Consider the following 17,672-nt stretch of genomic DNA (forward strand, 5'->3'; position numbering starts at 1 on the left):
AGTCTCTCTCTTTCTGTCTCCATAGTCAGCTTTGAAGAAAAAGTTAGCTGCTATGAGTCCCACAGCCAAAAAGAAATGAAATTTGCCAACAACCTGAGTGAGTTGGAAGTGGGCTCTCCCCAGCTGAGCCTCCAGATGAGAAACAAACCATGGTTCACACCTTGACAGCAGCCTTGTAGGGGACCCAGCTAGGCACCAGACTCCTGGCCCATAGAAACTGTGAGATCATAAATGTGGTTGCTCTAAGCTACTAAGTTGTGTTACTTTGTGATGCAGCAGTAGCTAATGAACACCCATTTTACAAGAAGGACACGTGGGATATTAACCATGCTGCTGAGGTGATCCCTGGGATTTAAATTGGCTCTTCCAATAATAATAAGAGCTACTATTTCTGAGCCCTTACAACAAGCCAGGCATTTTGCCAGGTGCTTCACCCATGTTATTTCCTTTACTTCTCACAAAAATGTTGTGCAATAGGCACTACTCTCATTTTACTTTATAGCTAAGTAAACTGAAATCATAAAGGTTATTTGACCAAACTTACAGCTCTTTAGTGTTGAAACCAGGATATGAACCCAGGCAGCTTAACTCCAGAGCTTATTATTTACTCTTAACTCTGTATTCTTTTGCTTCCTGGAACAATGCAACTAACTGTAGGTTTATTCTCATAAAGTGGGAAGGCTCAGGTCTCTAACCCAGGCTAGGATTCTCAGAGCTGAAGCTAGGCAAAGAAACTGAATGGAGAGGTAAAAATTGTCTTCTCAAATTGCAGCTCCTAGAGGTAAGATAGTCATCAATGATGAAGCTACAGCAAACAAAAGTCTGAGCCAAATATCATAAGCATCATGAGGGCTCTGGGAGGGAGATTTAAAGTCTGAGTGAGGCAAGATCATGAAGACAGCACCCTCATCAGGAATGTAGTTGGAGAAAGAGGGGCTACAATAGCCCTTTTGTAAGTTCAACTGCCTCCCTGCAACCTCACAGGTACAGTCTTACGGTGAAAATCTAGAGAAATTCTGCAGGTAAGCTGGGCATGTCTGGGGCACCTAATCTGTTAACCAGGAGCACCTTGTTAATTATGGATCTATGAAACAGACATGAGAATATAGCACTATACACTCAGAATTGCTAGGGTGGCCTTACACCAGTTCTAGGGTAGAACCTGCCAGCATCCTATGGCCTGGTCATTTCAAAAACACTGCAGGACAGCTAGGAGAGAAGGCCAGGTGGAAATGGGATCTAGGGGCTGCTGTAACTTGATTTAGCTTGGCCTAGATTCTGTCTGTTCTGACGATGTAATAGGCCCCAAAGATGAGTGACACAGTCCCTGCCCTCAAGAAACTCACATTTGAGTAGAACACATACAGGTCAGCAAACCACTAGGAAACCAGAAAGTTTATATAAGCTAGAGCAGAGGTCCACATGAAATGTGATGGGAGAAACTAACTCCAAATAGCAGAACTTGGGGAGGATTCATGAAGGTAGCATTCTGTATGATTCTGGAAAAGTGGTTAAGTATTAAATAGGTAGAAGCAAAGAGAAAGGTTGTGTACTGAAGGATATAGAGGTAAGAGATAGCAACAGTATTCATAGAGCAACAAGAAATAAGTTTGGCCACAGTGTGAGAAGACAGGTAAACTAAGTAATGGGTTACAAAGGGAAAAAATAGGCTGGGGCCAGATTATCTAGGATTTGAAATGCAAAAAAAAGGGATATTAGATCATTATTATTTAGTATGAGGAGTTCTAGAATATTTGAAAAGGAAAGTATTTAAATTTGCCTGACATTTAGGGAAACATCATGTCTCCCTCGTTTAATACCGTCCTGAATGAAAAGGGCATTGTTTCTTAGAAAATTTCTAAGGAACACTGATCACATGCAAGTTTCCATAAGCCAAAGAGTCCTCTTATAAAATACGCATCAAAAATATGTATATTCCTTGAAGATCTGCAATGCATGTTAAGATATTAGAACAGCTTGGATGTCCTGCAGTAGAAAAACCTATTTAACTCTATTTCACCCAGTGTTTTCCCAACTATTTAATTACAAATTTCTTTCTACAACCAAACACATCTTACTATCTCTTGAAACTACAGGACATGTTACTGCAAAGGATGCATGCTCTGTCTTCTCCAGTTTTTCTACCAAAGAGCTTCTTAAAGTAATGCCCAAGTTCTTACTACTTCTTACAAGAAGGTTGAAACGACGATATCTTTTTAGCGTTTAATGAGTGAGTTTGGCTAAAAGGGATGAACTGAGGATGACTCCACTAAGTGCCCTGACATCTAAGAAAATATTGAGTCAGTCTTTTCTGCTTCAAAGAACAGGACACTTACAGGTTTCACTGTCGTCCTAGCTATTCTAAGGTCCCAGATGGACTTGTCTCCATACAAGTATCAGAGCATATTCCACATTAATTACAAGTGTCCATTAGAAGGCCCAGGAGTGGCTTTTCAGGCAAGTAAATGGGGCCAGAACAGATCTATGAAAGCACAGGGCCTGATATAAATCAGACCAAAACTACCAAGGGGTCTTCATTGGGATCAGGAGCATGATTCAGCCATAAAATGATTCATAGCTTCTTCTTCTATATAAACATTTTGTGCCCCATGGAAGGATTCTTTACCATCTATTCCAGGCAACAGACCCAAAGATACAGCACAGAAAGGGAGCATAATTTGGCTATAAAAATGTTGTAATAAGTGATTTTATATAACTGAAATGCCAGTTCCTTTACTACTTCCTCCCACTCACTTTACAACCAGTTAATATTTTTCTGAACTTTTGTGTTGTATTCCACTCAGCTGCCTCTGCAATCGTTTTTGCCTATTTTTTTGCCAGAGCCACAAGAATAAAGCTGTCAGATGGTCTGTAAAGCCATTTTTCTTGTCTGGCAAATTGTCTAGAAGCAACCAGAACCTCCTACCTGCTCTACTATGTACGATAAGAAGCCTGTCTTAACAAAATAGAATTTAAATATTCTTTTGACCCATGTTATCTATAGGCATATATAATGAAATAAGTGAAAATACATTTCACTGGCTTTTTTTTTTTACCTTGCTCCAATGGGATTGAGGTAGATATTCCTGTTAAGCAACTCTGGTGTTGACATGCTTAGAGAGATGTTATACAGCTCTCCAACAGGAATATCAAGATATTTGAACAGCAATAATAAATGTGGCTGCTCCTAGGGGAAGAAGGATACATCAAGAAAGTGCCCCAGAAGAAGAAGATTAAGAACTGAAGTGAGCTAATGGTATACAGTGGTTAGGATTTGAATGTGATGAGGATTTATAGTTTCAATTAGTCCCGGAGAACAATTTTAGAAAGTTATTAGCAAGCGACTGGCATTAGCAAAGATGACTCATTTGTGTATTGCCCAAGATTAGCTGGGTCTTTTAGTTGTTTACAAACACGCATACTGGCTCGTATTGAATGTGTAGAAGTGACTGCAACATTACATATTCAGAGCTCTTTAGCAGAAATGAAGCCTAGAGCTTTGGTTTCTTACTGTTCCTGTGTGGGCAAAGCAAAACTCAATTTTGCACCATTTTCTTTAGTTCACAAAAGAAGGTAAGTTTCCCCACCTGTTCTAATCTCCGACATGCTATTTCAAATGAATAGTTTTCCCATTCAACAAACTCCTTCATATTTAAAATTCTTAAATGCCTCAAATACTCCATGTTGTGTTGCCTAGAATACAAACTAATTTTTTAAATCTCCCTACTGGATTGTTTTCTACTGAAACCCGTAAATCTTTACATTGGACTGTGCATATTTTTCTCTTTTAAAGCCTTTGGGGCGTTATTCATACAGGGCAAAAATTCTCAAATAGATTAGAATCCTGGTTGAGGCATCTGCAAACACAACAAAAAGCACTCAGTCTCAGGGAGTTGAAAGCTGTGCCTGGTTTTGTTCGTCAAAAGCCATGGAAGGTATTACATCACCTTGAGCCAGCAGACCTTGACCTTAGCCTCCCACTGAGCAATGAGACAGTTTCCCCAGGCCCTGAATGTGGGAAATACAAAGGAACCCTTCCCACACACAGTGACATTAGGATTCCTCATGGGATGACAAGGCCTTGCTCCAGGGATGATGTTTCCCACTATAGGAGAACATCTACTGCCTTTGATGAGCTGAGTCTACAGGGCTATTGAAGGTATGGTTCTTTGACCTCAAAATTCAAGTGCCTAAAAAATATCCATTTCTTTATTTTCTCTATTTTGTAACCTAACTAAAGATATTCCTTATTTGAAAAACATACACTTTAAATAGAAATATATATTTTCCGAAATCTGATTAATGTGTCTAAATCTTTGTTTCTTCAGCTGAGAAAAACTAGTGTGTGACATGGAATCTGGGAGGCGTATCTGACAGAAAACAGTGCCAGAGACTGCCCACATTGACCAGTCCTATTCCACTGTGGACTTTTGAGCCTGAGCATCCTTCTATTATACTTCTTTGTCAATAAATGCACTACTATGCACCCATTACCTTCTGGGCTCTTATCTTCTTGTTTCCTAACCCTCCTATACATAAATAAATTTAATAGACCCAAGTATTTACACAGGTAAGAGAAGCTGAGATCCCAAGAGGATTTTGTTTTCGTCCTAAAATCCTAAGGCAAAGAGACACCAAGGATCCAGCTCTCTTTGTGAGATGAGGAAGAAGATAACTCAAACATGCTAATATCTCTAAAACTTTATCCTGCCTTTAGTCTGTTGCAGGTATAAAGAGTTCAGAGTTCTACTGTTCATTTTTTCCCTTCCTATCTAGAAAATGAATGTCTTTCTCTCAGTTTTGATTATCTTTGGACTTGCTGGGGGAGGTGGGAATTTGAACATGTGGGACTAGATTCTAGAGCCATGGGGAGATAAGGACATGGTTTTGGTAGTGGTTATGAGTACAGAGCTATGATGTCAACTCCAGCTTTAAGGATTATGGCCTGGACATTGACCAATCAGATAGACACCCACGAAATGAGTGCTGACTGATACAGAAATGATATTGCTGTACTGCTAAATACTGGTAGACTATTAGCGACTATTAGCTCAGAAATATTATACATGTTGGGTGATTTGATTGAGCTAATTGGAATAGCAATCTATAACCAAGCCAGGAAAGATACTGAAAAAATATGCCTCTCCCCAAGTCAGAGATATTAACAGCAATATAAAATAATACATATTGTATGTGCATTTGTATGAATATTATGTATATACTCATACACAAGTAAATATATACTCATACAAAAACAAATAAAAGGCCAGGTGCAGTGGCTCATGCCTGTAATCCCAGCACCTTGGGAGGCTGAGGTGGAGGACTGCTTGAGCCCAGGATTTCGAGACCAGTGTGGGCAACACAGTAAGACCTCATATCTACAAATAAAAACATTAGCTGGGCATGGTAGCATGTACTTGTGGTCCCAGCTACTGGTCCCATCTGAGGTGGGAGGATCGCTTGAGCCTGGGAGGTTGAAGCTGTAGTGAGCTATGACTGCACTGCTGCACTCCAGCCTGAGTGACAGAGCAAGACCTCATCTCAAAAAAAATCCCAAATATATGTATACATGTATATATATGTACACACACACACACACACACACACACACACCTGTATCCATCCAAAGGTAAATAACAAATAATATGTTGACATGGCAATTTTAAATCTACGCTTCAGAGATATGTCAACCAAAAAGAGAGGGAGCTAAGGTTTTGATCCACCAACTCCAGTCAGCTACTAATAGGAAGTTGCTCTGGGAACATTAATTCTCTGGCACTTGCATCCTGTCCCATGAATGTGCAAGTGAATGGGCTCCCTTGACCAGAGAAAGCCCTTAGGCAAAGAGACACAGTAGCTCACAGTTGGAAGCCTTTGGGTCTCTTGGCATGGAAATGGAGAGTGCTTAGGAAACATGGGCAGGCCAACACTGTCAGTGTCTGCTGCAGGAGCCAGCTGCTCCAGGCTGTCTGCCTCAATTCAAGTCCAATGGATGGAAGAAGACCCTCCCTTTCTAATAATTCTAATTAGTCTGACCAAAGTTCTGGAATGTAAATCTTATAGCCTCCAGTAGGTTCCAGTTTCATTGCTGTGGTTAGTCAAGCTTGGGCATGTGACACCAGCCAAACCACATGCGTAATTTTTTGTACATTTCAAAATAGCTAGAAGAGAAGAACTGTAATGTTTCCAATACAAAGAAAAGATAAATGTTCAAGGTGACTGATATCCTAGTGACCCTGATTTGATCATTAAATATTAGATACACGCATCAAAATAAAACGCATACCCCCAAAATACATACAACCATGATATATCATTTAAAATTTTAAAACATACATAAGGAAAGTAGGGAAGGCTGATATCTCTTAGAATTTCAGGTATTGGTATGTTAGGAATAGGGTAGAATCAATACAAGGCAGAAAAGATAAACCCAAGAAAATGTGACTTGCTGATGTTGCAAGTGCTGAAATATAGATACAGTCTTCTCATTGCAACTCAGCCATGAGTTGAAATCTCTTGGAACACATGACTGTACCTGAATCTCTAAAAGGCCAGTGGTGGGGATCACAATGTTGTCTAGCCCTTTGTCTAATGCATTTTTTCTTTTTTTTTTTTTTTTGCCCTGGGTTTTGGCTGTAGTGGTTGGGAGACCTTGGAAAAAAGAAATTCAGGTAAAAGGAGCCAAAAATTAAAACACAGAGGCAAATGTCAGCCTAGTTATTCTTTCATACAATAGAAGGGTGGAGGAGTTGTAAGAAATAATTGACTTTGTCAATGGGCAGCTTAGGATGGTCAGTATAGAAGACCATCTATTTTAGATTTTACAATATAAAGGCTAAAGCGATTACAGACTCGATCTCCCTAAGAAAATAAAAATAGGGAGAGATACTTAGAACCAATGAGCATTGAAAGATGCTTGGTTATATTAGTTATATTTAAACACTATAATATTTTATGGGTTCTATGTCTGATCAATGACAGAACAGGCTATTTTATTTCATTTTAAGTTTTTCATAAGTATTACATCACTGTATAAATTAAGAACAATGCAAATTCTATGTTTGCACACTTAAGAGAAACTATATTGTTATCACAGCAAGAGAGAATTTCCCTTCCCAACAGTTTTGACAAAAGTATTGGCCCTCAGAGGCTCCAACCAGAACAGATGTCAACAGTGGTTCTGAAGTGCTCCTTTGCAGGTGGAGAGGTCAAATTGCCAGGCCATTTAGAGAAATGTTAGATGAACTTCTACTGGTATTCTCAGTCTTGCTTTGATATACGACTGCCTGTTTTTGTTTATACACAAGTGGTAGAGGAAGAAAGAATGCTACTTGACCTAAAAAATTTTGCATTTGACCTCATTATATGTATCAGTGTTTGACAAATGATGCTTCCTGATGGAAAGAGCACCACTGGTTTAAGAGCTCTTGTGCTGCATTGTGATACATAGAAAGAAATGTAACTCACATGTGGTTGCTAAGAATTTTTCATATGCAAACACTTCTTTTGAGGGTACTGTAACATGTGGGATCTGCAAAGAAGCTCCAAAAGGCTGAAATCTACTTTGTGTACTCTGAATTTTAATATGCGGGGAACAGCAGGCTGTCTACCCATACAAATTGGCTTTTAAAACCAAGCATTTAATCTTAAGGCAAATAATCTGTTATTTTAATAATTAATTCAACTCCTTGAAAAAGATGGTTAGAAGCCAGTTACCAAGAGATTTAAAAATAGTTATTTTATTGGGTTCAACTTTAAATGAAAGTTTAATGTTTAGAATTAGGCAAGTGAGGATATGAATGTTTGAATAATAAGTTTAGGTTATTTTGATAATAAATTCAAAAGACGATTAATGGTAAGTTTGTAGCAACTGGTGAAATAAACAAGGTCAAGAGAGGATTCAGAACAGTATATGTAGAGGACTTTTGGGGAAAATGAAGAGAGAAAAATATGGAAGGAGAGATGGTCAAGATGCAGCAATTCTTTCCCTTGGTTTTATGTCAAACTTCTTTTCTATTTTTACTAGAGTGTCATGAAACATGCAAAAGGATTTCAGAAAACAAAATTTCACAGTGAACTTTTAGTGAGAGAAGTTTTTTGTTTTTTTTTAAATGTTTAAAATAGAAGAGGTAAAGAATATCAGTACCAGTGGAAAGGAACTAGATAGAAATTCACAAGGACTAGATTTTAGATTTAGCTCTACCAATATCCAGATAACTTTGGACAAGTCTTAACCTTACTCTATCCCAGTTTCTTTTAAAAATAAAGATGATGGACTTAACAATCCTAAATATTTCTTTGAACCTTAAATTAAGTGGTTCTATGCAATAGTTTAAAAAAAAGTTAATGTAAATCTTACAGCCTCCAGGAGGTTCAAGTGCAACGCTGTGATTGAATCTTAAATTATGTGATTCTAGACAATGCTTTTTTTAAGTTTAATGCATTAATGTATTAGAATTCCAACAGAAATCCTAAATCAGATATCAGTAGCAATTGTAAGCACTGACATATATTCATATGAGAAATAAAACCAAGTTAGAAACATAATTGAACATTTTCTCAAGCTGGTTTCATGTTCTCCAACAGCCTACATAGTGAGTGATGTTATTTAATAAAAATTAAAAGGCAATAATAAACATTTTGAGTCATATTTATTTCCTTTAATAAATATAATGAGTGTTTGAAGGCAAGAAAATGGTATTTTAACTCTGCTTCCTTTTTTCCTTTTTTCTTCCACTAAAATCTATTGAATTTTCCTCTAGCTTTTTAGGGAGGCTAAAACAAACAAAATCACATCAATGTATATACGGCAAGCATCTTCTTTTCATAGGACTCTTTGCCTGTGCACTGATTCCTTCCCTGTAGGTTAGCAGTTCAGGGAATAGTGTTTATTTGTTAACTCCAGGTGCTAAACGGGTTCAGACACAAAGCACTTTATTGAAGAACCTGGATTCCATAAAAATAATCTCTGCATTTCTTTTATATAAAAGGAGATCTGGGACTAAATTCAAAATGTTTTAAGTCTATTTTAAGTAGAATGAAGTCATTGAAGATTAGAAATTGATGTTTAGGTTTCTGGTTTGTTCAAAGAAATAGTGCTGCCGTTCTTGAACTGGAGGTTAGACAAGGACCAGATCTGGGAGGAAAGATGATGACTTCATCCTGTTTGTGTGCACTGGAGGTGCCTTGGAGAGGGTCAAATGGAACGGTCCTAGGAGACATAGAACGTATGAGTCTAGAGTCTAGTAAAGAGGTTGTGGCTGGAGACATCAGCCTGGAAGTCACTGGTATGTCTTTCTGTTTATTAAAACAACGATCCCATGAAAAAGAGTGCCTGAGAATAAATTACTACGAGACAGACACCTCCCATGCTTTACCTCAGGTATGCACTGCAACAATTTCATGGGTAAATAAAGTTAACTTCATTTTACAAATGAAGAAACTGAGGCTCGGAGGCAAGCAGACCAGAGGTTTTCCCATGGTGAAACATCCTATACTTTTTATTAGGTCAAAATAATTACATGTGGCTCTTCCCTCCCCAACCTCCATTCTAATCAGAATAAGCAGTTGCTGGTGGAAATTGGTCAAGGAGGAGATTTTGCCTATGGTTTCTCAGAGGACCTGTGTGACTTCTACTCTAGAGGATGTATGCTATCAAATAATGAGAAGAGATCAAATTGAAGAGAAGAAAAGCCACAAGCCATCCTTTTTGCACAATCAACTATACAGTAAGACAAGTTTGATATTTGTATTATTATTTCTCATCCTTACTTGAGCCTTGCCAGCCCAAGAGTTTAATTTTCTTGCAATCCTTTTTCTATTATTATCATTCTATTTTCATTAAGTGTCTGTCACTGGACTTCTCTGTGGTCAGAATTCCAATATCTCAGGTAATTGTCAATGCTAACTTGGACTTCAGCATTATCCCACCATCATGGGTTTTTCCTTATTGACCTGTCCAGCTCTTTTTTTTTTTTTTTTTTTTGTCATTTCAACCTTGACACTGGAAGCCAGTCACAGACACACACACATACACATACACAGCTATTCCTGGAAACACAGGGCTGAGATTGGAGTCTGCTGGGACTAGGGAGGGAGAAACTATGCAAATTAGATAACTGTAAAGCAAATACCGTAATAACTTGAAGTTCGTGCTAACGCAGATTTCCAAGACCCAGACAGTCCCCATGGAAACAGGACTTTGCTGTTGCAGTTACATCAGAATTATCTTAGGTAAGTAATCAGTAATAGCACACACTGTCTTTCCTCATTGTCCTTGTCACAATGGTGAATCCTCAACTGCAAAGAGAGAACAAAAGGAGAGGCTGGATGATAGGTAAAATGCCCTCTAGAAAGCCCCAACAACAATGGAGAGAGGCAACAATGGGAGTTTAAGCAATAAGGGTTTTTTTTTTTTAAATAGATAACAATGAATGAGTACATTTATCTGCAGGCTGGTCAGTAATTTGCTAAAGAGGCTACAGTTCTGGATATCTCACTTCTATCAGTGGATATTTACTGTGCCCCAAATATCAAGACTTTATGTTAGAGCCTGGCGAGGGGCAAGTCTAAAAGTCTAAGTTCCATTGAGCTTGGAGCTTATACAATGGTGATGGGTAAGAGTGGAGTTTTTAAAACAATAATATAAAATCTTGAATACAGAATTAAGTACTGGGCATTAGAAGGGTCCCAAGGAAAAAAGGGGCTTTAAAGTGTATGCTTCACTGGTATCTTGATAAATCCACCCCTGATTTTAGAAATAGAGTGTAATAAATAATGATAAACATAAAAGCAACAATACCAGCAGCAGTAGCGGCTACTCTGTGCTCAGTGCCTAGCTCTGTGCCAAGCACTTAACATGGATTGTTCCATAAATTTGATAAGAATCTCACAACAACCCCCATGAATTACATACCATTTTTTGGTATGGAGGAAATTAAGGCTCAGTAACTTGTTAAAAGACATAAAGTGGTAGAAGTGGATTCAAAATGAGCCTTATTTTAAAAAATAATCTCTTAACCACCAAGATATAAAGTTCTCAAGAAGTTCTCAATAGAATCATCGCAACATTAAGGGAGGTACCTGAGCCAGTCTTGAGAAGTTCAGAAAAACTTTTTTCTGGGAAAGATAATACTTAAAGCGGCATTTCTCAACCTTACCAATATTGACATTTGGAGGCTGGATAATTCTTTGCTGTGGGAGCTGTCTTATGCATTGTAGAGGGTTTAGCAGCATCCCTGGCCTCTACCCCGATTAGATGTCAGTAGCACCCTCTCTTCAGTTCGGAATAACAAAAAATGTCTTCAGACATTCCTTATGTCCTCTTGTGGAGGAGGTGCAAAATCTCCCATTTGAGAACCAATAACTTAAAGAATGAGTAAGAGGTAACTACATGAGAAAGTGGCAAGTTTTGGTGGGGTGTGGGGAGGGGCAATCCAGAAAGAGGGTGCAGCAAAAACAAATGGAGAGCAGTAAAAAATAGCATGACAGGCATGGTAGGTACCCGTCAGGTAAGGAAAGCAGGCACCTGGATGCTACTTGAGGTTACAGCCCATGGCAGGGGATTTGTTGGTGGCAAAGTAGGAAGGTACCAGTTTACACAGGTCATTGTGTTACATGCTAAGGAGTTAACGTTTTATCCTATAAGAAGGAATGGCAAACATAAAACTCTCACAACACCTGATAGGGACAGGATCACAGGTACATTTTTCAATTGTTACTCTCATTGCTTTGCAGATAATGTATCTGATGGGGACAAGTCCAGTTCAGTTAAATTTGCCTTTTTCTTTACTTTTTTCTTTGTTTTTATTTTTTATTTTTTGAAACACGATCTTGCTGTACTGTCCAGCCTGGAGTGCATGGTACAATCATGGCTCACTTCAGCCTCCACTTACAACTCCTGGACTCAAGCAATCCTCCCATCTGAGCCTCCTGAGTAGGTAAGACTATAGGCACGTGGCACCACACCTGACAAATTTTTCTTATCATAGGATCTCGCTATGTTGACCAGGCTGGTCTCAAACTTCTGGCCCCAAGTGATTTTCCCACTTCTGCCTCCCAAAGTGCTAAGACTACAGTCCCGCCCTCCATGATCTCTAGATATTATCCAAAAGTCCCAGAGAAATCGGTGCATGGATGGTTTAATGACAACCCACTTTCTTCTCTGGAAGAAAGAACTCAGTACAGCCCTACCAGAAGGTGGGATGGCAATGCCATCTTCAGACTTGAGTGTTGGGGAGGCCTTTTCTGCTTTCCAATAGCAAATGTTTTACAAGAGAAATAGGGCACAGAGCAGATGAAGGCAGCCATGGAAAATCTGTATGAATTATCCACTCTGTTGATCTGTGCTTAAAATACAGAAGGGAAAGTAAAGAATCAAAAATGTGTCCATGAGCATCCCAACTGACTTACATCCAGATTGAACAATTTGAATGCTAAGAGCAGCATTTTGATAGTATGGCAGACATTGCTCATTGCCCAGTTAACCCATTCTCCCCTTCATCCTTACTAACAACATCTTGATTTTGTGCAGGCAACAATGTTCCCAGCTAAAATTACCTACTTTGCCAGACTCCTATGCAGTTAGAGGTGGCCCAGTAACCCAAGATGCATGCAGGCATTACTGGATTGGGTTTCCAAAAAAAGCTTTCAAAAGGGGCAGGCTCAACTGCATGACCCTTTGGGCTTTTGAACTTCCTTACCTGGAAATGAGACCTACAGCTAAAAATGAAACAACTATCTTGTTATCATGAGGTGACTATCATGAAGATGAAAACCTCCACACCAAATAGGTGGAAAGAAAAGTAGGAAAGAGGTGGAGAGAATGATTCAATCTTTGATGTATCCGTGCTGCATTGCTTCCCTCAAAATGTCTCAATCGTTTTATGCAGCTGAGCAAATTCATGATCTCAAACAGCAACTCAAGCAACTCCAGGAAAGAAAAAAAAAATTGACTACAGGAGGAGATATCTAAGAGAATCCTGGTGATACTTATGGTGCTACAAGAAAAAAATAATCCTCGCACCCAAGAAGAAACAATGAAACCTTATTTTTCATGTAAATTTCTACTCCTGTTTGGTTCAAGCATTTGAACTGCTGAATAAGATTTTTTTTGAGTGCCGCTGAGGGAAGTATTATCAATCTAGAATGCACCAGAAAGAAAGCAGCAGAAAGATTACAAACAACTTTTCTAAACCCTTGTCAAATGTTTACCAGAAAGAGCAGCACGAATTAACAAACGCAGACATTTTAGTTAAAGAAAAAAGTAACTCAACTCTGATTCCTGAGACATATAACACAGGACGTCTATCAACCCATTTACCCTCATCCAACTGAAATGGCTACCAAACTCTAAAATTAGTAGGGCATGTTGGGAAGACATCTTATTCCTTGTATTACAGATCTGTTGACATGTCAGTAGCATTTTCCTTTGCAAGTTATAAAATTTCCTTTCCTCAATCTTCAAATAGGCACTTCCCCTTCCCCAAAGTCTCTTTTGTCACCAACTGCCATAACCAACCAATCAGCGAAACAAATTTCAGTTCATAAAAGAAAACCATGGGTGACCTACTGAGTACCATAATTTCATTTCCATAACAAAGACTGATATGCAACCCATGCCCAAAATCTGGAACAGCTATAATTGTGGCTGAATAGTCTATCTTCTGTTGGGATTCATATCAAACTCTATGTTTGAACTTGAGATACAAGAACTTTTGTATTATAAAACATAAAACCTAGGTAGTGAGTTTGAATTTTCTGCATTTATTTTCCATGGGTAATAAAAACTCATTGTTTCCAATGTTTGTGTAACTAAACTTTATCAGTTGGAGATAATCTTTAATTCAGAAGTTTTAGCTGTCTGTCAAGCAACACCGGTGAAAAGAAATCTGGAAGGTTCTTGACAGGCCCTCCTGAATATGGAAATTTAATGAATTAATCTTACTAATTCGTTGGTGAGAAACAGTAAACTAGCATGTGTCAGTGGGCACGCGTGTGGGCACGTGGTAGAAGAGGGTATAAGGAAGTAAAAATAATTTTTGTAGTATGGATGCACAAAATATTTTTAATATAAAGAAATATTAATTACCATTTTTCAGTGGGTAGCCTACGGAATCCATAGATTGAAGGAGTAGCCATAGGCAAAATGTAATAAAAATATTGGGATTGCATCATAATGGGGTGGGATTGTACAAGTTAATTGGCTATGAACAGACTCTCAAGAAGACTCTCAAGAAGAACATGCATTTCAAATGTCTGTAGTCTTCATTTATTTTTTCTTTTTTTAACTTTCGTGAGATATTTGCAGTGTTTACACGGAATGGAATTGTGGCATATTTTCCATAAAATACTCAGTTTAAAAAATTTATTTTTAAAAAGATTTTCTAACACTTTTCTTAAAGCTATAAATACTCCCCATCCAGTACTCTCTTTTCACTATCTCCCACTGGAAATACTGCAATTTCTCTAGCCCTAGATAAATGACCATTGGTTTTTTAGTACAAAAATTATATTACTCTTGATTTGATCCTAAGCCAGGTAGAATGTTGCTTTGAATTCAAACCCTTGCTAAAACACAGAGCACACGAAAAGTCTTTATTAATAAAGATTTATGATATTCCATGTATCAATATACCTAACTCACATGGACACAAACTATAAGATATACCTTTCATAACTGGAAATCTAGATATAATTTGGGCTGCAGGCATAGTGTGATCAAGGCTGTGGCTCATTTTCTTTGGGTTTCTCTTGCCATTGCTTTGTCTATGAAAGATTTGTTCTTAGGTAACTTTCCTTTTGTCTGCAGTACATCTATCAGTATGAACTGGGATATTGCAAAAAAGTGGAACTTCTCCCCAGCCCTAAAAGCCTTTCACTAGTTGAACTGGTTGGGAGACATGACTCTGCTTAGGCTTCTCGACCAATCACAGGAAAAAGCTTTCCTATACTTGGCTAGTCAGGATGGGGTGTACTCTTGGTGCTGGGGATAGAATCAGTTTCAGGGGCATCACATGGTGTTGTAGGAAGAAGGGTGGTTCTGAGACCTAAATAGAGGAGGAAGAAAGAAATGGCTGCTAGAGAAATAATTAACAAAGTCTACTGCACCCAGCATTAGTGAAATCCTAGGAAAGAGCCTGAATGTGAAGCAGATGAGAGACACGGGCATCTGTCTCTTGGTGGGGCATTTCTAAGAAAGACTCACATTTGTGAATTTTTATTTTATTTTTTTTAAGAGACACAAGATCTTGCTCTGTTGTCCAGACTGGAGTGTAGTGGAAGGATGACAGCTCACTGTAGTCTCAAACTTCTGAGCTCAAGTGATCTTCTCACCTTGGCCTCCTAAATAGCTGAGACTACAGGTGCATGCCACTAGACCTGACTAATTTTTAAAATTTTTGTGGAGATGGGATCTCACTGTGTTGTGCAGGCTGGTTTCATACTCCTGGGGACAAGTGTTCCTCCTGCCTTAGCCTCCCAAAGTGCTGGGATTATAGGCGTGAGCCACCATGGCTGACCCGTTTGTGAATTTTAATAGATGATTGGTCAATAAACCAAAGTAAAAGAAGAATCATGCAATATTTAGCTCTAGGAGTAGCCATTACTGGTTAGGAAGAAAACTTGAATGTGGGGGGATGGTGATTTCTTGTGTCATGTAGAATTTAAGATATTCACATTTCTTCAGGAAACCATAAATTCCTATGGCTGAGAAAGTACTTGAAACATTAGGTTCAGCCTCTGCCTGCAGGTAGGCAGGTAGGCAGGGAGGTAAATGTCTAAACTTATGATTTCCAGGCCTTTATAGAAATCTTGCCACATTTTCACAGGATTTTTCATAGGTTAAATTCTTAACAGCAAAATTAATGGATCAAAGAATGTTTCCATTTAAACATTTGACAACTATTGCCAAAATACACTTTGAAATGTCATGCCAATGTACACTATCCACCACAGTATTTTAAAGCACAATTCTCACATTTTTGCCAGCATTAAATGTTATCAAATCTTAAATTCCTACTAATCTGATAGATAATGTAAGTAATGTTTTAAGTGCCTTTAAGTACAAGCATGGTTGAATCTCTTTTTATATTTTTATTAACTCTTAATTTGTATTTAATTACTGTAAGGGGGTGATTTATCATATGTTTATACTAATTCAGCTGCCATTTGCAGCGGAATTAGTTGTGTTTTATAATGTCCTCCGTAAGAGCTAAGGAATTAATAATATTAAGAGCCATCTTAGAGCAGAACCATTTTTAGGGTGCCAAGTAGTTTTGTCACCTAGTTTGTAATTTATCAGTTTTATTTGACCTGGGGATACGGAGGAGGCCAAGCATGTGTCTTAGATTATTTGCTCTAAATATAATCTATCTTAGCCAACATTTTGATAAGTGGAGTGATTAGACAAGTTGGGATGATTTTTCTAAGATGAGCTCATTATTCTCTGATGAAGTCTACATCAGTGATCATGGGATGATGGGACTACTCATATGTTAGGTTTGACAGTTTTTGAGTGTGAAATGCAAGAAACTTTGTTTGAAACATTGGCTAGAAGACCTCTGCATCTCCCTTTGAGAGAGGCAACAGGAGTAGTATTTGGTTAGAAAACAATCAAGCAATCAGGTTAACAGCATAAATTAAATAGAATCAGCTAATGGGGGAAGTTCCTCCATTTCCATTTCAATTTCTCCTATCTTTGTGCTCTTCCCCACATCCAAAGGTCCATTCATCCTGCGCCCTCCCTCACTCACTAAGCTCCAGGCTCCCAACCTGTGGGGAATACTTATCACAGCCAAACTCTCTCCTGCCTCAGGGCCTTTGCATTTGCTATCCCCCTCTTCTAGCCTTCTTCTAGGACTCTCTAAGGCTGGCTTTTCTCTTCCAGTATCTACTGGAAGGTCATCTCCTCAGAGGTGGCCCCAGCTCTCTTTTATTACAAGACTCTGTTTCTGGCCGGGCGCGGTGGCTCAAGCCTGTAATCCCAGTACTTTGGGAGGCCGAGGCGGGTGGATCACGAGGTCAGGAGATCGAGACCATCCTGGCTAACATGGTGAAATCTCGCCTCTACAAAAAATTAGCCGGGCGCAGTGGCGGGCGCCTGTAGTCCCAGCTACTCGGGAGGCTTAGGCAGGAGAATGGCGTGAACCCAGGAGGCGGAGCTTGCAGTGAGCCGAGATCGCGCCACTGCACTCCAGCCTGGGCGACACAGCAAGACTCCGTCTCAAAAAAAAAAAAAAAAAAAAAAAAAAAAAAAAAAAAAGACTGTTTCTTTCTTTCCTGGTCCTTATCACAATTGCTTAATGGTATAATTTTTTTTTAATGTAAAGTGGAATCTTTTTAAAAAATAATTATTTTGCTTGTTTACTTATGCACTTTATAGAAAATAGGCTCCATGAGAAGTAGGATCTTGATTGTCTAGTTTGCATTAAATTTGTAAAATGTCTCTGTTTTGTGCTTGAGCAATGGAAACATTTCGAGGCCTCCGTGGGAATCAAATGATGGAAATACACTTCCCTAGGCTTCAGTAGGATGGATTACAAAGTCGAGGCTTCTTTCCATGATGCGGTTGAACACAGAGTATTTACAATAATTCACAACTCCCCATCCCCCCCAAAAAACCTGCAATTATAAGCACTATTGAGACTGTGTTTCAAGTTGAAAGTACACTTGCC

General features: G+C 38.6%; 1 long non-coding RNA gene across 2 annotated transcripts; it reads left to right on the forward strand.

Annotated features, from left to right (window-relative positions):
* The first annotated feature begins 295 nt into the window (after nucleotides 1-295).
* LOC126948881 (uncharacterized) lies at nucleotides 296-4,483 on the forward strand. Of its 2 annotated transcripts, none has more exons than XR_007723562.1 (3): nucleotides 296-338; nucleotides 773-1,022; nucleotides 4,329-4,483. It is a non-coding gene; the product is annotated as an uncharacterized LOC126948881 (long non-coding RNA). The 2 variants fall into 2 exon arrangements; XR_007723561.1 differs by having other exon boundaries at nucleotides 318-425.
* The last annotated feature ends 13,189 nt before the right edge of the window (nucleotides 4,484-17,672 follow it).

This window comes from Macaca thibetana, chromosome 2 (assembly GCF_024542745.1).
Source record: "Macaca thibetana thibetana isolate TM-01 chromosome 2, ASM2454274v1, whole genome shotgun sequence".
Lineage (NCBI taxonomy): Eukaryota > Metazoa > Chordata > Mammalia > Primates > Cercopithecidae > Macaca > Macaca thibetana.